Below are 9,303 nucleotides of genomic sequence, written 5' to 3' on the forward strand. Positions count from 1 at the left end.
ACTCTTTTCTCCTGTCCTGACAATAGAAAACGATCCACATTTTTGTTAACATTAATACCTCCTTGGGAGGTTGTAATTGCTCCAAAATCTTTTTTTTTTTTTTTTTTTTTTAGAACTTATCCAAATAGATAGGTGGCCCTGTAAACCCCTGAGGTAAAATTGTCCACCTATATTGTTGCTTCCACCCCCATTTCAGGGTCTTTCCAGTCAGAGGTGAATACACATGTATGTTTGGTCTCAGGGCCAGAGAGCACTCCATTAATAACACTGTTATTCCAGTCTAATAATTTACTAGTTGAATGCCCAATTTAATCATCAAATCCCTTCCCAACAAGTTAGTCCCTGCCTTAGGTACATACAATAATTACCCAGTGATCATTTTATCCCCTGGTCTCAGCTTGGTATCCCCCAACAGTGGCACTGTTATTCCAGCCCCTTCTACCCCCATCACTTTTTAGGGTTTCATTAGTTGATTTAATCCCTGATACTTTACAAGTCAGTAATGACCTAGCTGTTCCCCAGTGGATTGGGTTTGATGGCAAGGTTCGGGGGCTGTGAGGGGGGGGGTAGGAAACTGCAGTGGCAGCCCCCGTGAGAAAAACCCAGAAGCCTCCCCGTGGCAGGTAAGGGACAATTTCATCTGGCCCCAAAGGGGCCCACTGCTGCCCAGAGCCAAGCCATGAGCAATACAGTCCGTGCCTCTGTGAGAGCACATCCACGAAAACAAACAAAGAAACAAACAAAAGCCTGCTGCTCAACAGCAGTTGGGAGAGCGAGAAACCCCCCCCCCGCAGACACCAAAGTCAGTGCAGAAGGAGGGGGAGGAGGCGCTCCAGGCGCTGGAGCCGAAGCCCCCCTGTGGCCGCTGGAGAGGTCCCTGGTGGAGCAGGCTGTTCCCCCCCACCGTCCCCCTCCCCGATGCCTGGGAAACTGAACAAACACCACAGCAAATATGCAAATATACCAAAACTTCCAGACTGTTACTTAGATAATGCCTACATCCCCTTTCCATGCTCATTCAACTTCAAACAGCTCTGTTAAATATTACACGCCACACCTTTAACACCTTCAGCAACCCTTTTAACACTTCCTTTATCTTTCTCCAGCCCGTACTTTTCTAATACCAGCACCAAAGGCTCAGTCAGGGTCCAACTTAATTCCATACCTTTTCCCTCCAAGATACTGAAACAACATATCAATATAGCATATTTCATCCCATTTTCCTTCTTTCCTCCTTTTTCCACTCCAGATATTCCTATTCGAAGTGGCCAACCTGGCCACACTTAAAACATCTTATCTGCCTGTCTCTGCTAGGACTCGGGCCACAACACAGGCAGCCTTCTTTGCCTGCTATTTCTTCATCTCTCTTCCTCTCCTTTCCATCCTGGCCCTGATTCCCCCTGAAGATTTTCTTCCTCTTTCTCCAACCCTCTGCCTCATTACCCGCTGCACTGTCAATACCATTAGTTTTGCTCTTTTTTTTTCCTTCTTATCTCCCCTCCAGACACACACCTCCAGGGCCTCCCACAGGAGGGTCCCCCAGTGACTGTTCACTACATCCCCCCACCTTCTGAAGCATTTTCTGCGTATTTTGCCAGGCTTTAATCACACAATGACCTTTCAAGAGCCCTTGGGATACTGGGTCCTCAGGTCTCATCCCCAAGTACTTTCTCATTCTGACCCCAAGTCTCTCATATGATTTCTGTGTTGCACACTATTATTATTCCAGCCAGGATTGGCAAGTGGGTATTTCTGCCCTGCCGGTATTACCCCTGGTCCTGGAGGATGAGCTCTTTCCCATTCTTGTATAGCAGCTCTCCTCCTGATCATTCCCATTTCTTTCCCTGTAAACAACATACTTATAGACATAATTCCCTTCCCCAAGAGTATAAATCAGATCGTAGGAACTGGTCTAATTGTTCAACTAGGCTGTTGGGGTCCTCGAATAAAGACTTCCTCTCCTTCTGAAAAGTTCTAACCTCTCTGCTGGTAAGGAGGAGGGGGTAGTTCACCTAAGAGGATACACAGTCAGTGTTAGTACCGTTAGTATCAGGGAAGGCAAAATTCTCAGTATCTCTTCTACCTTGTTCTAATTCTTGCCAGAGCCTAGAGTACGATCCTTCTTTAGGGACAGTGTTAATTACAGTCCCTGTCCCCCTTCCTGGAGTGACTGCTGCAGCCACCAGTTCAATATTAAGATTATAGGGAGCATAACTTGGCTCCTTCTCTGAATCTTCTTGTTTACACATAAAACTCGCGGGGGGGGCAGATTTTGGGGGGGGCAGAAGGGGGGGATCCTAAATACGGGGGGGAACCCCAAAAGGCAGCTCAAAATAGGGGGATTATCTCAAAAGTGGGGGGGTACCCCAAAATGGGGAGGTGTCGCAAAAGGAGGGGTTCCTAAAAAAGGGGGGTCCACCTAAAAAAGGGGGGGCACCCCAAATCCAATGGGCCCCAGCCTCTTGAAGCATGGGGACCCCAAAACAAGAGCGGGGGGGTCCCTAAAATTCCCGGGGAGAAGTCGGGGGGGCCGCCCCGAGTTGGTTCTCCTTGACCTCCCCCCCCAGCGCTGCGGTTCCACGCGGCAGCCTCCGTCACCCTGTGCTTGGTCGTGATGGAGAGCTGGGCTGCGAGCAGTTTTTTGCGTAGGGGAAACAAGGTGGGGGGAGTCTAAGATTGGAGACCCCTCATCCAAAAGATTCCGCACCCCCCACAAAAATTAATCCATTTTCTCCCCTTTCTATCCAGTGTTCCCCCTCCTCTCACCCGCGCGGGGCCGCAGGGGGATGCTGTGAGCGGGGGGGCAAAAAATGTTGGGGGGCAATGTTTTTTTGGGAGGGGGCCTGTTTTGCCCCCTCCCCCCCCCCCAATCCCATTTTAACCGTTTCACGATCCTTTTTCCCCGTTTTTAGCCCGCCCACCGGTTGTGGGAGTTTCGTTTTGTCGGTACTGAGTTGGGGAAAAAAAAAAATAATAAAATAAAGTTCGGTTGTCGCTGTTTCTTGAATGAGAGTCGTGCAGCGACTGGTCCCCCACTCTCAAGCCCCTGGGTATCGCCAGTGCGGTACCTCTGCCCCCCAGCATTGCGGTTCCACGCGGCAGCCTCCGTCACCCTGTGCTTGGTCGTGATGGAGAGCTGGGCTGCGAGCAGTTTTTTGCGTAGGGGAAACAAGGTGGGGGGAGTCTAAGATTGGAGACCCCTCATCCAAAAGATTCCGCACCCCCCACAAAAATTAATCCATTTTCTCCCCTTTCTATCCAGTGTTCCCCCTCCTCTCACCCGCGCGGGGCCGCAGGGGGATGCTGTGAGCGGGGGGGCAAAAAATGTTGGGGGGCAATGTTTTTTTGGGAGGGGGCCTGTTTTGTCCCCTCCCGCCCCCCCAATCCCATTTTAACCGTTTCACGATCCTTTTTCCCCGTTTTTAGCCCGCCCACCGGTTGTGGGAGTTTGTTTTTGTCGGTAATGAGTTGGGGAAAAAAAAATAAAATAAAGTTCGGTTGTCGCTGTTTCTTGAATGAGAGTCGTGCAGCGACTGGTCCCCCACTCTCAAGCCCCTGGGTATCGCCAGTGCGGTACCTCTGCCCCCCAGCATTGCGGTTCCACGCGGCAGCCTCCGTCACCCTGTGCTTGGTCGTGATGGAGAGCTGGGCTGCGAGCAGTTTTTTGCGTAGGGGAAACAAGGTGGGGGGAGTCTAAGATTGGAGACCCCTCATCCAAAAGATTCCGCACCCCCCACAAAAATTAATCCATTTTCTCCCCTTTCTATCCAGTGTTCCCCCTCCTCTCACCCGCGCGGGGCCGCAGGGGGATGCTGTGAGCGGGGGGGCAAAAAATGTTGGGGGGCAATGATTTTTTGGGAGGGGGCCTGTTTTGCCCCCTCCCCCCCCCCCAATCCCATTTTAACCGTTTCACGATCCTTTTTCCCCGTTTTTAGCCCGCCCACCGGTTGTGGGAGTTTCGTTTTGTCGGTACTGAGTTGGGGAAAAAAAAAAATAATAAAGTTCGGTTGTCGCTGTTTCTTGAATGAGAGTCGTGCAGCGACTGGTCCCCCACTCTCAAGCCCCTGGGTATCGCCAGTGCGGTACCTCTGCCCCCCAGCATTGCGGTTCCACGCGGCAGCCTCCGTCACCCTGTGCTTGGTCGTGATGGAGAGCTGGGCTGCGAGCAGTTTTTTGCGTAGGGGAAACAAGGTGGGGGGAGTCTAAGATTGGAGACCCCTCATCCAAAAGATTCCGCACCCCCCACAAAAATTAATCCATTTTCTCCCCTTTCTATCCAGTGTTCCCCCTCCTCTCACCCGCGCGGGGCCGCAGGGGGATGCTGTGAGCGGGGGGGCAAAAAATGTTGGGGGGCAATGTTTTTTTGGGAGGGGGCCTGTTTTGTCCCCTCCCGCCCCCCCAATCCCATTTTAACCGTTTCACGATCCTTTTTCCCCGTTTTTAGCCCGCCCACCGGTTGTGGGAGTTTGTTTTTGTCGGTAATGAGTTGGGGAAAAAAAAATAAAATAAAGTTCGGTTGTCGCTGTTTCTTGAATGAGAGTCGTGCAGCGACTGGTCCCCCACTCTCAAGCCCCTGGGTATCGCCAGTGCGGTACCTCTGCCCCCCAGCATTGCGGTTCCACGCGGCAGCCTCCGTCACCCTGTGCTTGGTCGTGATGGAGAGCTGGGCTGCGAGCAGTTTTTTGCGTAGGGGAAACAAGGTGGGGGGAGTCTAAGATTGGAGACCCCTCATCCAAAAGATTCCGCACCCCCCACAAAAATTAATCCATTTTCTCCCCTTTCTATCCAGTGTTCCCCCTCCTCTCACCCGCGCGGGGCCGCAGGGGGATGCTGTGAGCGGGGGGGCAAAAAATGTTGGGGGGCAATGTTTTTTTGGGAGGGGGCCTGTTTTGCCCCCTCCCCCCCCCCCAATCCCATTTTAACCGTTTCACGATCCTTTTTCCCCGTTTTTAGCCCGCCCACCGGTTGTGGGAGTTTCGTTTTGTCGGTACTGAGTTGGGGAAAAAAAAAAATAATAAAATAAAGTTCGGTTGTCGCTGTTTCTTGAATGAGAGTCGTGCAGCGACTGGTCCCCCACTCTCAAGCCCCTGGGTATCGCCAGTGCGGTACCTCTGCCCCCCAGCATTGCGGTTCCACGCGGCAGCCTCCGTCACCCTGTGCTTGGTCGTGATGGAGAGCTGGGCTGCGAGCAGTTTTTTGCGTAGGGGAAACAAGGTGGGGGGAGTCTAAGATTGGAGACCCCTCATCCAAAAGATTCCGCACCCCCCACAAAAATTAATCCATTTTCTCCCCTTTCTATCCAGTGTTCCCCCTCCTCTCACCCGCGCGGGGCCGCAGGGGGATGCTGTGAGCGGGGGGGCAAAAAATGTTGGGGGGCAATGTTTTTTTGGGAGGGGGCCTGTTTTGCCCCCTCCCCCCCCCCCAATCCCATTTTAACCGTTTCACGATCCTTTTTCCCCGTTTTTAGCCCGCCCACCGGTTGTGGGAGTTTCGTTTTGTCGGTACTGAGTTGGGGAAAAAAAAAAATAATAAAATAAAGTTCGGTTGTCGCTGTTTCTTGAATGAGAGTCGTGCAGCGACTGGTCCCCCACTCTCAAGCCCCTGGGTATCGCCAGTGCGGTACCTCTGCCCCCCAGCATTGCGGTTCCACGCGGCAGCCTCCGTCACCCTGTGCTTGGTCGTGATGGAGAGCTGGGCTGCGAGCAGTTTTTTGCGTAGGGGAAACAAGGTGGGGGGAGTCTAAGATTGGAGACCCCTCATCCAAAAGATTCCGCACCCCCCACAAAAATTAATCCATTTTCTCCCCTTTCTATCCAGTGTTCCCCCTCCTCTCACCCGCGCGGGGCCGCAGGGGGATGCTGTGAGCGGGGGGACAAAAAATGTTGGGGGGCAATGTTTTTTTGGGAGGGGGCCTGTTTTGCCCCCTCCCCCCCCCCCAATCCCATTTTAACCGTTTCGCGATCCTTTTTCCCCGTTTTTAGCCCGCCCACCGGTTGTGGGAGTTTGGTTTTGTCGGTAATGAGTTGGGGAAAAAAAAAAATAATAAAATAAAGTTCGGTTGTCGCTGTTTCTTGAATGAGAGTCGTGCAGCGACTGGTCCCCCACTCTCAAGCCCCTGGGTATCGCCAGTGCGGTACCTCTGCCCCCCAGCATTGCGGTTCCACGCGGCAGCCTCCGTCACCCTGTGCTTGGTCGTGATGGAGAGCTGGGCTGCGAGCAGTTTTTTGCGTAGGGGAAACAAGGTGGGGGGAGTCTAAGATTGGAGACCCCTCATCCAAAAGATTCCGCACCCCCCACAAAAATTAATCCATTTTCTCCCCTTTCTATCCAGTGTTCCCCCTCCTCTCACCCGCGCGGGGCCGCAGGGGGATGCTGTGAGCGGGGGGGCAAAAAATGTTGGGGGGCAATGTTTTTTTGGGAGGGGGCCTGTTTTGTCCCCTCCCGCCCCCCAATCCCATTTTAACCGTTTCGCGATCCTTTTTCCCCGTTTTTAGCCCGCCCACCGGTTGTGGGAGTTTCGTTTTATCGGTACTGAGTTGGGGAAAAAAAAAATAAAATAAAGTTCGGTTGTCGCTGTTTCTTGAATGAGAGTCGTGCAGCGACTGGTCCCCCACTCTCAAGCCCCTGGGTATCGCCAGTGCGGTACCTCTGCCCCCCAGCATTGCGGTTCCACGCGGCAGCCTCCGTCACCCTGTGCTTGGTCGTGATGGAGAGCTGGGCTGCGAGCAGTTTTTTGCGTAGGGGAAACAAGGTGGGGGGAGTCTAAGATTGGAGACCCCTCATCCAAAAGATTCCGCACCCCCCACAAAAATTAATCCATTTTCTCCCCTTTCTATCCAGTGTAACCCCTCCTCTCACCCGCGCGGGGCCGCAGGGGGATGCTGTGAGCGGGGGGGCAAAAAATGTTGGGGGGCAATGTTTTTTTGGGAGGGGGCCTGTTTTGCCCCCTCCCCCCCCCCCAATCCCATTTTAACCGTTTCGCGATCCTTTTTCCCCGTTTTTAGCCCGCCCACCGGTTGTGGGAGTTTGGTTTTGTCGGTACTGAGTTGGAAAAAAAAAGTTCGGTTGTCGCTGTTTCTAAAAAGCATTTGAGCAAATAATACACCGTCTTTTCTTCTACGTCTTGTCTCTTCATACCTTTATATACATCGGTTGCAGCCTTTGCAAAGACCTCGGCGGCGCTTTTCCGGCGGGACCCTATATAGGCTCATCCCGGCTGCGGGGACTCCCTTCCACCTTCCGAGCTGCAGACCTCGGCGACGCGTGACCGGCGGGATCCTCTCCCGGGTGCGGGGACTCCACGTCCCTTTCACCTTCCCGACGCGGGTGCGAGGATTCTTGTCCCTTCCACCTCCTGGGCTGCGTTGCAGGACCGGCTTCCCTTATTCCGTCCAACCATGGCCCTGGATCACTGCCAGCAGTGTCCAAATCCCGTTCAGACCGGTCCCTGTTCGGGCGCCAATTTGTTGCCGACGGAAGGGAGACACAGACGCTCCATCGGAGTGAACAGCGAACTTCAACTTTAATGGAGAGCTCAGTCGCCTTTTCTCCAGTTCGAACATAATCAGCTCATGCATATTGCAGAAACTCTGCTCAGGACTGGCTGACACTTCCCGGGCTTTGCAGGCTGCTCCTCCTTCTTTTAGCTCCCTGTCCCGCCTTAGGGACTGTCCCGATCGCCCAAGGGCATCGTGTCCTTGAGCCTGATTGGCTCTCAGCCAGCTGCGTACGTGCCAAGGCTCCTGTGAGTTGAGTACGGTGCTTCACCAGCCCATTGTCTCCCAACTGCTCAACATCCACATGTCCTACTTCACTTAACCATTCCTCCACAAAACTGCATAGCTCAAGTTTAAGTCTTGGCCCCAAGAAGGGGGTTGGGCAAGGTTAGAAGAGGGGAAAAAAAAAAAACCAAAACCAACAAAAAGCCATGAACACAGCATTTCTCTAAGTCAACAGAGAATGTGATAATAAAAGAAGGCCCACCATTTCCCAGTTTAAGAAAGCACACGGCCAAAATTAGTGTCTGCTATTTGCAGATGGAACCAAACAGGAAAACAAAGGCAATGCCTTACTACAGGTATTCCACAAGTAAACTTAAAAAGTGGGGCAAAACCCAAATCCCGGGAAGACAGATGGAACACCAAATCTCTCATTCTCAACCTGTATTTTATCCTGGACAAGTGAGAACTGAAATCCTTCAGGTTCCTTCAGATCTCTACAGGATCATCCAAGGCCCTACATTGGACACAGCAGTCTAAAGATGCAGAAAAGGCCACTGCCTGAATATTCATCAGTACCAAGAGAAGTTAGGTATCCCATGATACTGCAAGGCTAAGTAGGAACCTAGCTGCACCTTTAAGCAACTCTGTCGGATTTGGCCCCAGGTCCAAGCCACTCAACCCCCTGCGCCCGGATCTGCACTACTGTGATTCAAAGATCGAAGCCGAAATTCCTTTAAGTGGTATATTCTTTATTGCAGCGCTGGATGCACGGGGGATCTCTCCACCTATCGTGCATACCCAGAGCGGAAAGCAGTCTTGAATTTATATAATCAATCTATCAATATTCTACAAGCACCTCTACATATGCATTACCTATCCCCGCCTTCCCTCGCTTCTCATGCTAATTAGCCTTTTGGCACCTTGCGCCTGCATAGAGCCTTCCAAGAATTGTGGGCAGGGGTCTTTGGGACGTGGGCAGGGGTCTCTGGGAGGAAGACCCCAAGTCTTCCTCACAGTGTACTTTTCACCTTTGGTCAGGAATCTGCTGAATTGGCACGTTTCTTAATTGCCAGAGCTGGTTGTTGCCAATTCTTCCGTTTGTTGTATCTTTATAATGAATTCCAATGTCCAGTTTTGAGATTTATAGTCCTTACATTTGTTTCTCTGTCCGTCTGCCGCTTCCTTATCATGAGTTCCAGTGTCTTGTTTTGAGATATACAGTCCATGTCTGGGGATTGTCCTTGCCTCCCCAATGCCTCCCCAATACCTCCTTAATCAATCCCCCCTTTTCTTTTCCCATGCAAATTCTTTTGCATCAGATACTTTCATTATTTACAGTAACACAACAAAGCAGGCATCTAAACAACATGCACACAAATATTCCTAACACTACTACTGCAATTAGAGCAATGAACACTTGTTTCAAACATTGGAAATTGGGCAACCAGGAGGTTAACTTATTCCTTATTTCACTAAAACTCCATGAAAGATCATCTTTACTGATCTCATGTAGGACCCTTGTCTGCTTCCATATTTCTTCCAGGTCGGTAGAGATCCTTCCACTCTGATCTACATACACACA

Source organism: Anas platyrhynchos, chromosome 37, assembly GCF_047663525.1.
Source record: "Anas platyrhynchos isolate ZD024472 breed Pekin duck chromosome 37, IASCAAS_PekinDuck_T2T, whole genome shotgun sequence".
Lineage (NCBI taxonomy): Eukaryota > Metazoa > Chordata > Aves > Anseriformes > Anatidae > Anas > Anas platyrhynchos.